This window comes from Bufo gargarizans, unplaced genomic scaffold (genome assembly GCF_014858855.1).
Source record: "Bufo gargarizans isolate SCDJY-AF-19 unplaced genomic scaffold, ASM1485885v1 original_scaffold_1076_pilon, whole genome shotgun sequence".
Taxonomy (NCBI): Eukaryota; Metazoa; Chordata; class Amphibia; order Anura; family Bufonidae; genus Bufo; species Bufo gargarizans.
The window spans coordinates 77736-93484 of record NW_025334225.1 but is presented as its reverse complement, the minus strand read 5'-3'; positions in this window follow the sequence as shown (position 1 = coordinate 93484).

Here is a 15749-nt window from a genome sequence, read left to right as displayed (position 1 = left end):
AGAAAAGCATGGCTGCTTTCCTCTAAAAACAGCACCACACCTGTCCACAGGTTATGTGTGGTATTGCAGCTCTGCTCCCTTCACTTCATTGGATCTTAGCTGTAATTCCACACATTCCACAAGGGGTGGGGCTGTTTTCAGAAGAAAGTGGCCATGGTTTTCTTATCCTGGGAACATCAAACTGCAGACATTTCCCGGGGCGGATGCTCAGTGAGCTGCATGCGTTATATGTGGATTTTTTTGCCCATATTTAACCTCACATATTTGCAAAGGGTCAGAAAATGCCATAAAAATGTACAGCAAAAGTGACATGTCGTGGATTACAAATGTCCACAGCATGTTCTCAGTTCCTTTAGAAGTCAATGGAGCATGCTGGGAGTTGTAGTTTCACAACAGCTGGCATACCAGAGGTTGCTGACCCCTGTCCTAAACATACAGTGCTGCCCATAATTATTCCTACCCCTGTCAAATTTTGACTTGGTTACCTTTATTCAACCAGCAAATATTTTTTTGACAGGAAATTACATAGGTGTCTCCCAAAAGATAACAAGACTATGTACAAGAGGCATTATTGTGGGAAAAAAAATTACCCCTTAATTCCGCAGTTTTGTTCCCTGTACTGCCTATTTTTACCTCTGCTTAAAATCAGGTTGCTATGCAGGTCCGTCCTCTGTGTTGAAGGATGGAGGACGCAGAAGCACGCAGCCTGCAAGGTCAGATTACTGACAGCCAGGGACTGTAAGTAAATGATTAGAGCCAGGTCCTCCCCAGCAGCTGATAACAGTGCCTGGGCTGTGTGCACTTCTCCCTGTCCCTGCGCTTGGCAGACGCTCCCTCACTCAGCAGACTAGGACAATGCAGAGTTGGAGCAGCGCAGACCAGGGAAGGGAGATCTGCCGTCTGCTCAGTGTATACATGAAAGCAACATGTGGTAAGAGGACCCTTTTGTGCTGCAGGAGATTAACCCTTTAGGGGGGAGGGCTGTGGTTACTGACACTTTTGGGGGGCTATTGTTACTGGCTAGTGAGGGCAGGTGGGATTAGCCTCAGGGTGAGGGCAGTGGTGGCCATCTTTTTATTTTTATTTTTATTATATTTATTTATTTATCATTTTCTTCTCATTAAAACAAGACAAAGATAGGGGATAGACATTACACATATACAAGTATACACCATCATGAATTACACAGGTGCGCCGAAACTATATATTTTTTTTCCCCATCCAATTTACTTTTGCTTCGCAATAAATACAAAGTCCCCGAAAAAGAAAGATCTTTTTTTTCCCTCCCCTCCACCCTCTTGGTTGTCTTGGGAGTATCTTCGAGGCATTTCCTTTCCATGACCTCTTTTCAGGAACTTATATTCTCCCCTTTATACTCCTTATTACCCACCGGTTTCACCTGACTAGCTTTCTCATATCTATGCACCCTTTCACATAGGTTTTTCCACTCTACCACACTTGGCGGACTGTCCGCTCCCCATCCTCTAGCCAGTACAACACGTGCCAGCATCAGCCCTTTTTCCCATTTCCTTTCACTTTCTTTATCCGCCCCTAATTCTTCTAGTATCTCCCAGCACTGCTATACTGATCTCCAGAGGTGCAGATTTCCTTGTCTCTCTCCCGAGGTCCTGGAAAACTTGAGTCCAGTACCCCTGTACAATCGGACAAAACCAAATCAAATGCACAAAATCGGCCCTCTCCTCTCCACACTTCCAACATTTTGCCTCCCCTGTTTTGTACATCTTACTCAATACCCTGGGGGTAATATAGGTCCGATGGAGGATAAAAAACTGCGTCAATCGGAAGCTACTGGAGATGGTACTCCTTTTTACATTTCTATAAATACTTCTCCAATCCAGAGTTGAGGGTTCCACCTCTTGTGCCCATTTCTTTTCACTATTAAATCTAATCACCCCCCCTAACCCCTTCTTTATTTTTTTATAAATCTGTGAGATTGATACTTTGCTCCCTATTCCCTGATGGCAAAATTCAGCAAAATCTGAGTGTTTCGTAGAAAAATATTCTCTATTCTCAGTTTTGTCAAATGCATGTTTTAATCTAGCATATCTAAACCATGTGAGGCAATCTTTATCTATACTTAGACCCATTTCCTTTAGTGTCTTCAGCTGTCCTTCCACCACCATCTGGGGCACAAACCTAATACCCTTTTTATCCCAAAATACAAAATCTTCAAACTTCCAAAATTCTATTAAATTTAGATTTCCCCAAATAGGGGAAAACTTTAGTGAGTGATTTATTCCTAGTAATTTTTTAACATTAACCCAAACTAAGTGTATCATATTACTAATTGGGCACTGCCTACCCTTTATTTTTATCACTCCAGCTTCTAGAGTGCTAATGATATTGTATTGGAGACCTCCTAATTCCCCTTCCAAAAAGCGACGCAGTCTGTCATCCTCCATCATTAACCACTGAAGCTGGGATGCATAGTAATAACCCCGAAAACATGGAACGGACAGGCCGCCATCTTCCTCATCTAGCCATAAGGTATTTTTGTTTCAGCCTGACCCTTTTTCTCCCCCAGATAAGGTCATTTATCACTCCTTCTAGTGCATTGAAAAAATGGTCCCCTATCCAAACTGGGCAGGAGGAGATAACATACAAAATCTGTGGTAGCAGAACCATCTTTATTATCAGCAATTCGATCCACTTGTCGGATTAACAGTTTTTGCCAGGTGCTGGTTTTTTCCCTAACCCTTTTTAAAAGAGGCTCAATATTGAGTTCTAGATACTCCTGTATCCTCGAACTAACTTTAATACCCAGGTATTCAAACGACTCCGTGGGTTTGAAAATTTTGACATTTATTTCCTCCGGCCCAATTTCCTGGCCAATTGGGAGCAGTACCGACTTCGTCCAGTTCACCCTAAAGCCGGAGATAAGACCAAACTGATTTACTATTTCCATCAGGTACAGTACCAGTTGGTACCCCCCCATCCACAAAAAACAAAATATCAGCGTAAAGGCATATCTTATCCAGTGCACCATTTCCCCCGAACCCCCTTATTTTATCATCTGCTCGGACCTTACAAGCCAACGGCTCAACAAATATGGCGAACAATAATGGGGAGAGTGGGCACCCCTGACGGGTTCCCCTCTGCAAAGGTATCGACTCTGATATTACTCCATTGATTTTTACCCTAACTTTCAAATTATTATATAGAAGCTGTACCCATCTAATACATTTTTCTCCCAGATTAAACTCATACATAACCTTCCAGAGGTATGCCCATTCCACCCTGTCAAACGCTTTCTCAGCGTCCAGAGACAGGATGGAATGAGCACCCTCCCCGCCCATCTGCATGTTAAGTAATGTCCGTCGAATATTCGTCTGAGCCTGGCGTTTGGGTACAAACCCTGATTGATCCGGGTGTATTAACTTCTCAATAACTTTTCTTAGGCGGTTTGCAAGTAATTTAGCACATATTTTAAAATCAGTGTTGAGGAGAGAGCTGGGGCGATATGAATCCACCTTTTTCTCGTCCTTACCCTTTTTACCTATCAGACTTATTACAGCTTCCGAGAGGGAGGACGGGAGTTCGCCACTGTCCATTGACTCATTTAAGACCTGCACTAACACTGGAAGAATGACATCTCCATATCTTCTATATATCTCAAAAGGGAGGCCATCCAACCCAGGACTGGAGTTCCCCTGAATAGTTTTCAATGTCTCCCGTAATTCCTCCACTTCAATGGGGCCGTTCAACCAGTCCCTCTCCTCCTCCGAGAGTCTGGCGATCGGTACTCCCTCCAGGAAGAGTCTGAATTCTTCAGGCCCCCCCCCCCCCCCCTCCCTCCGAGGAGTAGAGGTCCCCATAATTTTCAATAAATTCGAGCTCTATCTCTCCCTGGCTGGATGCCATCCCCCCCCATCTCTCCTCTCAACCCTATCGATCCTATTACCCCCCCTTTGATTCTGTATAAGTGTGGACAGCAATCTCCCCGACTTCCCAGATTCCCTAAAATATCGTTCCCCCTCAAAAAAAAACTTTTTGTTGTGCCTTTTCCATCAGAGAGTTCCTCAGTGCACTTTTGGCATGATCCAATTGGTTCGTCTTAAGTTTGTTTTAAACGACAGGCAGACGGGGGAATGATCTGAAATGCTATTTGCTTCATACCTCATGCTGGAGATCTTGTTTACTAGTTCTTAACTAACTAATGCCAAATCTATTCTGGACATTATTTTATTTCCCTGACTAAAACAGGAAAACCCTGGCTAATCATCATAAAGGTATCTCCATACATCTATTAGTGAGAGTTCCTGCGATATTTTCCCCAACACTGATTGTCGCCCAGTCGCATGTTTATCCTTTGGAATCACAGAGTATCTATCTAACTCGTCATTCATAACATTATTAAGATCCCCCATTATTACTATGGGGCATTTGCCCCTTGAATCTGCATACTCCACCAGTCTATGAATAACCGTTAAGGAGAAAGGGGGGGTATATACACAAAAGCCAAAATACATACTATACCATTCCACTGACAGTGAAGGAATACATATCTACCCCTCTCATCTATTTTCTGGTCAAATGGAAGGTAATCTACTTTGTAATGAATTTATACACTGACTCCGGATGAGTATGTAGAAAAACATGAGTGGAATTGATAACGGGCCCATTTCTTCTTTGAGATTTATCTTATCTTTTGTGCTATGTGGCGGCCATCTTAACTGAATAGTGAAATTGCAGTTTTATGCAGACTGGTTGCTAAGGGCTGAATCTTATTAAATATGGGGTAAGTCAGTCTAATAGCTACTGATTCTGGAATATCATGTTATTAGTAACTACATATATGAAAATTGAAATTAGGGTCTAAGTGTGACAGTTATCCTTTAATGTTGTTGTCTGCTAACCATTTCTTCACCACTTTTGCAGTGTGTTTTGGGTCATTGTCATGCTGAAATGTCCACTGGTGCCCAAGGCTAAGTTTCTCTGCAGACTGCCTGATGTTGTCGTTGAGAATCCTCATGTATTGCTCTTTTTTCATGGTGCCGTTTACGGTGATTAGGTTCCCACCACCATGTTTGACAGTGGGGAATGTGTTCTTTGGGTTGAAGGCTTCTCCTTTTTTACGCCAAATGAAGGAAACATCATTGTGACCAAACAATAAAATTTTTGTTTCATCTGACGATAACACAGAAGACCAGAAGTTTTCTTCTTTGTCCAGGTGAGCTTTTGTGTGCCTTTATCTGGAGAAGTGGCGTCCTCCTTGGTCTGCATCCGTGGAACCCAGCAGTGTGCAGTGTCCGTAGGATTGTCTGCCTTGAGACATTGCCACCAGCAGAGCCCAGATTCACCAGGATGGCCTTGGTGGTGATCCTTGGATTCTTTTGCACCTCTCTAACTTTCTCCTTTCGTCCTCCAGCAGCACATCATGGGTTAATAGGTTGTCATCTTCTTTCTAGGACCACCCACCTAGCCAAAAAACAAGTAATTATTTAGACTAATAGCCTGCCCTATAAGGGTCACCTCCCACAATGCCCCGGCGTGTTTTTTTATTGTCCTCTTCCTAAGGATGAAGCCCACCTAAGAAAACTACCGCACGGCCGCATACCTTGACACTGTTTTGGGGCCTAGGAGTGGGGAAAGCCATGTGTGTGTCCCTGGCTCCACTCCCGTCCCCTCAAGCGCCATCGCCGAAGTCCCTGGGTTCTTCGGCAGCGGGGCTTGCATCTCTGGTCACAGCGCGATCCTCTTACCGGAAGTTAAGGCCGAACTTCCGGTTTCTCGGGTGGAACGCATCGTGACATGCAGGCGCCGCCGGATGACGTCACAGGCGCGCCTCCTGCCCCCTTTGAGCGCCAAATTCAAAATTTGCAGGTATTTAAGAGCGGATCTAGCTGGAGCTCGGTGCCCATTGTACCAGGCAGCAGAGCTCCAGCATTCAGAGGTATTATTGGGGATCTCTTGTTGCACTGTTAGGAGAATGTCTTTTCTCTACTTCCTCATGACTTATTGTCAGATGTCCAGCACTTCAAGCAGGGGGGAAAAGAGATCCAGGAAGAGCAGACATAGGATGTGTCAGGCCTGTGAGCAACCTCTCCCAGATGATTTCCTTCAGGATCTATGTGTCAGGTGTCACCGTGATACGCAAGATTCCTCTCTATCCAAGAAGAAACAGAAATCTCAAACATCCCTCTGTATTTCGTGTCTTCGCCAGTTACCTGCGGACCATTCCTCCAATATTTGGGAGAATTGTACTCATCCGGATAATCCTTCAGATGTTGACAGAGAAAATTATGTCTCTATTCAAATCGTTCCTCAAACAGCCTAAGAAGAAGGGGTCAAAGAAGCCGTGTTTATCCCCATCATCTTCTGAGGAGTCTCTTAGTTCGGAAGGCGAGGTTTCTTCTGAGTCAGATTCGCACTTCATAGAAGATAATTTTTTATTTAATAAAAAGTCAAAATTATTATTGAGGCCAGTAAGGAGAAATCTGGCACTCGTGAGGAAGAGGATCTCTCTTACTTCCCCAAAAAGAAGGCTCCTGTGTTTCCCAGCCACCCGGTCTTGGACGCAATAATGCATAAAGAATGGGAGCAGCCTGTGGGACGGATTAATCTAGGTTCCAGATTCAAAAATATCTATAAGACTGATCCTGCAGAATCCACAAGTTGGGAGTCTCCCGCCAGAATCGATTCAGCAGTAACCAGATTAGCTAGAAGATCTTTCTTCCCTTTGGATAATTCAGCATTATTAAAGGACCTTATGGAGAAGAAGGCAGATGGTCTACTTAAGAGACTACATACGTACGTCGCTTCTATGAACAAAGCAGCTATGGCCACGGTACCGGTAGCCCGTGCCCTGAGGGTTTGGCTTAGCCAATTAGGCAGAGATATTGAAGATGGCGTTTCCAGGGAGGATTTACTCCGGCAACTACCGACTTTGAAGCTGGTGGCAGAATTTCTTTGCGACTTTCCAGTTAATTCCTTAAGGCTTATTGCTAAGAATATGGCACTCACTAATTCCGATAGAAGAGCTATATGGCTAAAACTCTGGTCTGGAGAAATTATTCGGCTCTCATCTGGATAAACTTCTTGAGGCCAATATGGAAGATAAGGCGTTAAATTTTCCACAGCCTAAACGCAGAGAGAAGATTTTTTTCGTCCCTACAGAGGTCAAGTCGCGGAAGATCTGACCGTAGGACCTGGATTCCTGCAGAGAAATCTAGAAAGAAGACAGACGATAACAGGTCTACCAAGCCTGAATTCTGACGCCAGAAGTCAAAGTGGGAGGATGAGTGGCACTCTTCTACCCCAGATGGCGGCAGATTACCTCAGATTGCTGGGCACTGAATGTTGTTCGCGAAGGCTATACACTAGAATTCAACCATCTCCCAAGAGACAGGTTTCTTCTCAACGATGGAAGAGACCTAAAGATCGTCCAGCTTTTAGAAGAATTCGTGCAAAAAGGAGCTCTAGAACCAGTTCCGGTTCATCAAGAGTATTCAGGCGTCTACTCCAGAGTTTTTCGTGTTCCCAAACACGACTGAAAGAGCCGCTTAATTATAGATCTCTGCTATGTAAACTGCTGCATGGAAAAGATCCATTTCAAGATGGAAACAATAAGGTCCATTACTGCGGTTCTCAGAAAGAATCAGTTTATGTCCTCCCTGGACTTAAGACACATACCTCCACATTCCGATCCAGTTCCAATCGAGAAAATACTTGAGTCGCCATCAGGATGGGGAAGAGAACGTTGCATTTCCAATTCAAGGCCCTCCCGTTCGGCTTGTGTTCTGCCCCAAGGATTTTCACAAAGATTGCTGTCGTTGTGAAACTTCGTCTTCAGGGGATTCAAATCTTCCCCTATTTGGATGACTGGCTTGTCGTTGCAGAGTCAGATCTACTTCAGCATCATCTAGAAGAAACCATAAAACTACTCCAGTCTGTAGGTTTCCTGTTAAACTGGGGAAAGTCCGATCTGATTCCTTCCACTTCCAAGATTTTTCTCGGCTTCCTGATAGACACAGTCTCCATGAAGTTATACCTTCCTCTACCAAAGATGGAAGCATTAATGAAGGAAGTAAAGACACGAATATCTTTGCCTTCACCTTCCGTTCACAAAGTTATGAAAACACTGGGAAATCTGACAGCTGTTGCGGATGCGGTGCCTTAGGCGAATATCCACACCCGAGATCTTCAGCAGAGTTTATTCCAATCCTGGCGTCGCAGCCGTTACCAATTGGGGGCAAAGTTGAAGTTATCTTTCTCCACAGTACAGAACCTCAAGTGGTGGCTTCCCTCCAGCAATCTGGTCAAAGGGAAGAATTTCCAGTTTCTCTCCTCAGTAACCATCACGACGGATGCATCTGGCCAGGGCTGGGGACCGCACCTCCAGAACAAGTGGGTGCAAGGCCGCTGGTCCCCCAGAGAAAGGAGGCAGTCTTCAAATTACAAGGGATTGAAAGCTGTACTGTTAGCACTTTACAAATTCAAAACCAAGGTGTCAGGGAAGTCAGTACTGATCTGTTCGGACAATCTTGTCACTGTATTCTATTAGAACAAACAAGGGGGCACGAGGAGCAGCCTTCTGCTACAACTATGCAAGAAGATTTTCGAATGGGCAGAATCACATCTTTTGGCGTTAAAAGCTCTGCATATCAGAGGGTGCTTGTATACTCAAGCGGATCTTCTGAGCAGGAAGATAGTCAACCAAGCGGAATGGGAACTAAATCCTATTGTCTTCCAAAGCATTGTAGCCAAATGGGGATGTCCGTTCAGGGACCTGATGGCATCTGCTACAAACAAGAAGTTAAGCAAGTTCTGTTCTCTAAAGATCTCCGACAATCCCGCAGTGGTAGATGCTTTCTCAATGAGTTGGGAGAACCTCTCCGCCTACGTTTTTCCCCCAGTTCCTCTTATTCTGAAGACGTTACGGAAGATAATAGAAGAGAAGCCTCTATTAATTATAATAATAACCCCCTTTTGGCCAAGGAGGTCATGGTTCCCTCTCCTCCATCTGTCCAGAGGAGAATTCTGGAAACTCCCTCTACGTCCGGATCTTCTTCTCCAGAACGGCCTATGTCATCAGAATCTAGACCGTCTACATCTTACGGCCTGGAGGCTGAAAGATCTGAATTAGAAGGAAAAGTTCTCTCACAGTCTGTCATTAATACCCTTCTTTCCTCTCGCAAAGACTCGACTAACAAGAAATATGCTAAGATATGGAGAAAATTTGTTGCCTGGAGGTCTGAGTCTGGCCATGAAGATCTTGATGTCTCTTCAGTTCTGCAATTTCTTCAAGATGGTTTTCAGAAAGGGCTCAAACCCAATACCATGAGAGCCCATATGACTGCCATTAACTCCATGACAGAAAATAGATTCCTTCATCACCCGCTAATCCTCAGGTTCTTCAAGGCAGTTAGAAGATTTCAGCCAGTGCATAGGGATCCTACACCTATTTGGGACCTTTCCTTAGTTTTAAAGAGACTTACTTCAGCACCTTTCGAGCCTTTACAGGATGTAGACCTCAAATGGCTTTCTTTTAAGGCTTTATTTCTCACGGCTATCACATCCGCAAAAAGACTGGGAGAACTGCAAGCCTTGTCATCCAGGTTTCCCTATGTACGCTTCCTACCGGATGGAGTATTATTGCGTACAATTCCAACTTTTTTGCCTAAAGTGCCTTCTTCAGCTAATAAAAACAGAGAATAATTTCTTCCGGTATTTTTTCCTGATCCAGTTAACGAGCAACAGACCCTTCTGAATACTCTAGATGTTAAAAGAACATTACATATCTACCTCCAAAGAAATAAAGGTTTCAGGAAAACGGAAAATCTTTGTTTTCTTTGCTGGTCCAAGAAAGGGACTTCTGCCTTCTAGGGACTCTCTTGCGAGGTGAATAAAGTCTACTATTATAGAAGCCTATTCTCTTGAAGCCGTGCCTCCACCCTTTCCAATCAGGGCCTATTCCACCAGAGCTGCAGCAACCTCCTGGGCAGAGATGGCGTAAGTTCCTATTAAAGATATTTGCAATGCCGCATCATGGTCCTCGTCTGACGTTTGCGAAGCACTATCGTCTGAACATCAATGCTAGGAGCTCAGCTTTTGGTACTGGGGTTTTGTCAGCAGCCTTGGATGAAAGTCCCTCCCTATGAGATCTATAAAAATCCCATGATGTGCTGCCGGAGGACGAAAGGGGAAAGGAAAAATTTGTACCTGGGATTTTACTTTCCTTGAGTCCGGAGGCAGCACAAGTATACCCTCCCTAATAAATTACTTCTTTGCATATGTCTGTCTATTTCTTAAACACGCCGGGGCATTGTGGGAGGTGACCCTTATAGGGCAGGCTATTGGTCTAATTAATTGATTACTTGTTTTTTTGGCTAGGTGGGCGGTCTTAGAAAGATGACAACCTATTAACCCATGATGTGCTGCCTCCGGAAAGTAAAATCCCAGGTACGAATTCTCCCTATCCTCCTGGCCAGCACAGGCCACTGAGGAAGGTGCTAGGAAAAGACCCTGAAACGAGTCTGGTTGTTTCAAGACCCGCACATCAGTTGATGGACATATATTTTGGAATTGGATCCTTACCCTTGACTATGAAAGTTCGATTTTTCTGGCATAGACTGAACGTCTCGATCTAAATATTTGGTTCTGATAAATTGTGAGATCCCACCTGAATACCCTCCACATTTGGAGAGAACTCAAAAGACAACTGGACATCGTGAACATCTGTGACTGCAGAACCATCCAAGCCATTCCAGCAGACAAACTGTAATCAGGTACCGCCATATCCGACATTGCTAGCCACGTGGGACGCCACTGTGTGCGCAAGTCATATGGCAATTGAACTATACCATATTAGGAGGTGCAATCACAGCATCTCAGTCAGCGAATATATGCCGAATTTTTCATAATATCGAACAGAGATTATCGAATGTGACTTTCGTTTAGACAGCTATTCGAACATTTATTGGGCACTTAAAATCTGCGAAAATTTATAGAATTTTAAAACATCAATATAATTTAATCGAAAGGGTATTATATGCCATAGAAGCCAAATACACAATTCTTACACTGTTATATTTTTATACCATGATATATATTGTAATTATGTTTATATTACCTCAGAAATTGAGATATTGGAGTGTATTATATTAGTCAGATTTTATTTTATGTTTTTATTACTGTATATTTTAGTTGTCATATCTGCATTAGGTGTAATAAATATTTCATTGTAACCACTACCCATACTTGTACGCATCTCTGTGTGGCCCAGGTGGTGAGTGCTCAGCCTCCCCAATTACTTGTATTTAATTCTGTCTATGACCGGGTGAGTCATTAGGTTTAGCAGCACCCAATCCACAGCTATAGACAGAGTGAGCCACTATACTTCTGTATTCACTTTTGGCTTCCGACCACGTCCTCTGAGATTTTCCACAGTGCGGAACATCTTGTACTTTTTGCTCAAACGTAAATAAAAGCTGAGAAATGTTGTACATCGTCGTCTTATCTTTTGGGAGACGTCATTTCCCGTCAAAAAAATGACTTGCTGGTTGAATAAAAGTAACTTTAAGTCAAGCACTGTACATGCTATATACTGCTGTAGAGCAGCAGCGTTCGTTGAGATGGCCATAAGGGGATATTCACATGCGGCGGATTTATTGCAGAAACTATCCCATTCAAGCGAATAGGATTGAGCTGCAATACCAAGCACAACCACTATGCGATGTACGGCGCTGTCCTGGGAATACTGTGAAGAGGCGGCAGCGCCCATCTGGTAGCCACGGCCTCTTCAAGCAGCTGATAGACGGTGGTGTTAGTAGTCGGATCCCCAGTGATCTAATATTGGTGACAGATCTATTATAGTATTCATGAACAGCAGCCATTACGCTAGTGTGGACAGAGCTGAACGATAAGCAAAACTGGAGGGGGGAAAAAATGCAACTTCGTTAGTTTTTATTTTTTTATTCTCTTTGTACAAAAACATTAAAAGAAAGTCACAAACTAGCTTACAGGTATCAGTTCGATGTCAAAGCAGTCCTAGCACATAGGGGGTTAATAAAACATTCAGAGATGTCGTAGTGAACATCGGACAAGTGCAAATACAATTCAAAGCCGACTACAACGCCACCTTAGAAAACCGTTGTATAATATTCCAACCTTTTTTAAATGTATGGAAATCGTTATAAATACTTTCTCTAGTAATGGTTTCCAGTTATGGGAGGATTTCTTTATCAGTCCTATCTAAAGCTACAGTCCGTTTTTCTCGAGCAGTGCATTGTGGGAACTCGGGTTACACAGAGCTGTTGGGTCACATATCTGACAGCAAAGTGCTAAACTGTAGTCTGTTTCCAAGGGCAACCAGCAGAATTTTGAAGGCAGTTATGTAATACGTATTTAGACGGACAGAAATTTCCCTGAAAACACACTGGCGGCTGCGTCCATTCTGTCTCCCATTCATTTTAATGAGGATCACGGTGTGGCGGCTGAAAGCCGCGGATGCGCAGAGGAAGGACGTCCCTTCTTATCGTGGCTATAAGCCACCACTCTGCAATCCTTAGCGCTGCTTCCCATTGAGATGTATGGGAGGCAGAAAGGACGCAGCCGCCAGCAAGTATTCCACAGAATTTTGGCGCTGCTGTCTGCTCCGCTGTAAAATCAGTTGTGTGAACGTCCCCCCACCATGCAGATACATCGTGTTATAGTGGCTTTTTAGGCAGTGAGAGACTTGTAATGACAAATTAAAGAGGTTCTATAGAATCTGTTTGCATTTAATTTTTGATCAGAGGTATAGACTGGGAGAGTCCCCTTCTGTATGCTATTACTCCCATTGTTAAAAAAAAAAAAAATGGTGGCTAGATGTGAAGGAAGCTTAAAGGGGTTCTGCACTTTCAATTAACTGATGATCTATCCTCTGGATAGATCATCAGCTTCTGATCGGCGGGGGTCCGACACCCGGGACCCCCGCCGATCAGCTGTTTGAGAGGGCAGCGGCTCTCCAGCAGCGCCGCGGCCTTCTCACTGTTTACCGCCGGGCCGCCCGCCCACTGACGTCACGACTTGTATCAACTAGAGTGGGCGCGGCTAAGCTCTGTTCACTTGAATGGAGCTTAGCCGCGCCCACTCTAGTTGATACAAGTCGTGACGTCAGTGGGCGTGCGGCCCGGCGGTAAACAGTGAGAAGGCCGCGGCGCTGCTGGAGAGCCGCTGCCCTCTCAAACAGCTGATCGGCGGGGGTCCCGGGTGTCGGACCCCCGCCGATCAGAAGCTGATGATCTATCCAGAGGATAGATCATCAGTTAATTGAAAGTGCAGAACCCCTTTAATAAAGTTGAATTTGGTTCCAGGGCTTTGGATTGCAAGAAATAGTGCACTGCTTCCCTTGACCTTCCCTTTAAGACATGGCGAAATGCATTTACTGAATAATCCGGATCATAAATGGTTCCCCATATATTTCTGTGGAGTTTAAATTTGTCTACTCTAAAAAACATCAGAAAACATAATGTGCCGCAAATTTTGTGAAGTGCTGCGCTCAAAATGAATGGAGCGGCGGCGCACATTTCTGATTATCGGCTCCATCCATTTCAAAAGGGGCCCCACGGGGTACAGAGCCGGCTAATTTGTGATCGTGGGGGTCCCCAACCAATGGGGTAGGACCCCAACCAATCTAATAGTTATCTCTATTGTCTTTTTGCTGAGGACACAAAGATTTGTAACAGGGTTGATGTTCCTGGAGGGATACACCAAATGGAAAAGGACTTAGGAAAACTAGAGGAATGGTCAGAAATCTGGCAACTAAAATTTAATGTTGACAAGTGCAAGATAATGCACCTGGGACGTAAAAACCCAAGAGCAGAATATACAATCAGTGATACAGTCCTAACCTCAGTATCTGAGGAAAGGGATTTAGGGGTCATTATTTCAGAAGACTTAAAGGTAGGCAGACAATGTCATAGAGCAGCAGGAAATGCTAGCAGAATGCTCGGGTGTATAGGGAGAGGCATTACCAGTAGAAAGAGGGAGGTGCTCATGCCGCTCTACAGAGCACTAGTGAGACCTCGTTTGGAGTATTGTGCTCCGTACTGGAGACCATATCTCCAGAAGGATATTGATACTTTGGAGAGAGTTTAGAGAAGAGCTACTAAACTAATACATGGATTGCAGGATAAAACTTACCAGGAAAGATTAAAGGACCTTAACATGTATAGCTTGGAAGAAAGACGAGACAGAGGGGAAATTTTAAATACATAAAGGGAATCAACAAGGTAAAAGAGGAGAGAATATAAGAAGAAAAACTGCTACAAGAGGACATAGCTTTAAATTAGAGGGGCAAAGGTTTAAAAGTAATATCGGGAAGTATTACTTCACTGAGAGAGTAGTGGATGCATGGAATAGCCTTCCTGCAGAAGTGGTAGCTGCAAATACAGTGAAGGAGTTTAAGCATGCATGGGATAGGCATAAGGCTATCCTTCATATAAGATAGGGCCAGGGGCTATTCATAGTATTCAGTATATTGGGCAGACTAGACGGGCCAAACGGTTCTTATCTGCCGACACATTCTATGTTATTCCCTATGGATAGAGGATAACTTTTTCTAACTGGAATACCCCTTTAAATCAAATGGACACCCACTTACAAAACTGAGTGGTGTTAGGCCTCTTTCACACGGGCGTCATGTTTTTGGCCTGGATAAGATGCGGGTGCGTCGTGGGAAAATGCATGATTTTTCAGCGCGAGTGCAAAACATTTTAATGCGTTTTGCCCGCGCGTGAGAAAAATCGCACGTTTGGTACCCAGACCCGAACCTGGACTTCTTCACAGAATTTCGGGCTTGGGATCGGTGTTGTGTAGATTGTATTTTCCCTTATAACATGGTTATAAGGGAAAATAATAGCATTCTTAATACAGAATGCATAGTAAAATAGGGCTGGAGGGGTTAAAATAAAAAAATGTAACTCGCCTTTATCCACTTGTTCGCGCAGCCCGGCTTCTCTTCTGCCTTCATCTGTGAGGAAAAGGTCCTGTGGTGACGTCACTGCGCTCATCACATGATCCATCTCCAGGGTGACGGACCATGTGATGAGCGCAGTGACCTCATCACAGGTTTTTTTCCTCCTGCACAGCAAAGAAGAAGACAGAAGAGATGCCGGCTGCGCGAACAAGTGGATGAGGTGAGTTAATTTTTTTTTTTTTAACCCCTCCAGCCCTATTGTACTATGCATTCTGTATTAAGAATGCTATTATTTTCCCTTATAACCATGTTATAAGGCAAAATAATAATGATTGGGTCCCCATCCCGATCGTCTCCTAGCAACTGTGCGTGAAAATCGCACTGCATCCGCACTTGATTGCAGATGCTTGCGATTTTCACGTAGCCCTATTCACGTCTATGGGGCCTGCGTTGCGTGAAAAACGCACAATATAGAGCATGCTGTGATTTTCACGCAACGCACAAGTGATGCGTGAAAATTATCGCTCATGTGCACAGCCCCATTGAAGTTAATAGGTCCAGATTCAGTGCGGGTGCAATGCGTTCACCTTATGCATTGCACCCGCGCGGAAAACTCGCCCATGTGAAAGGGGCCTAAAAATGCCAAATGGTGCAAAATTTGTGTGCAAATCAGTTAACTCGTGATAAAAATCTCCAAGCGTTCATGTCTGTAAAGTACTTGCCTTTTCAAAAGTGCGCCAATTTGTGAGCGACTTTCACCACCATCCGCTGATGTAATGTTGACATGACCCCCTGATCCACTCTAATAAGCAGATTTTGAAAATGCTCA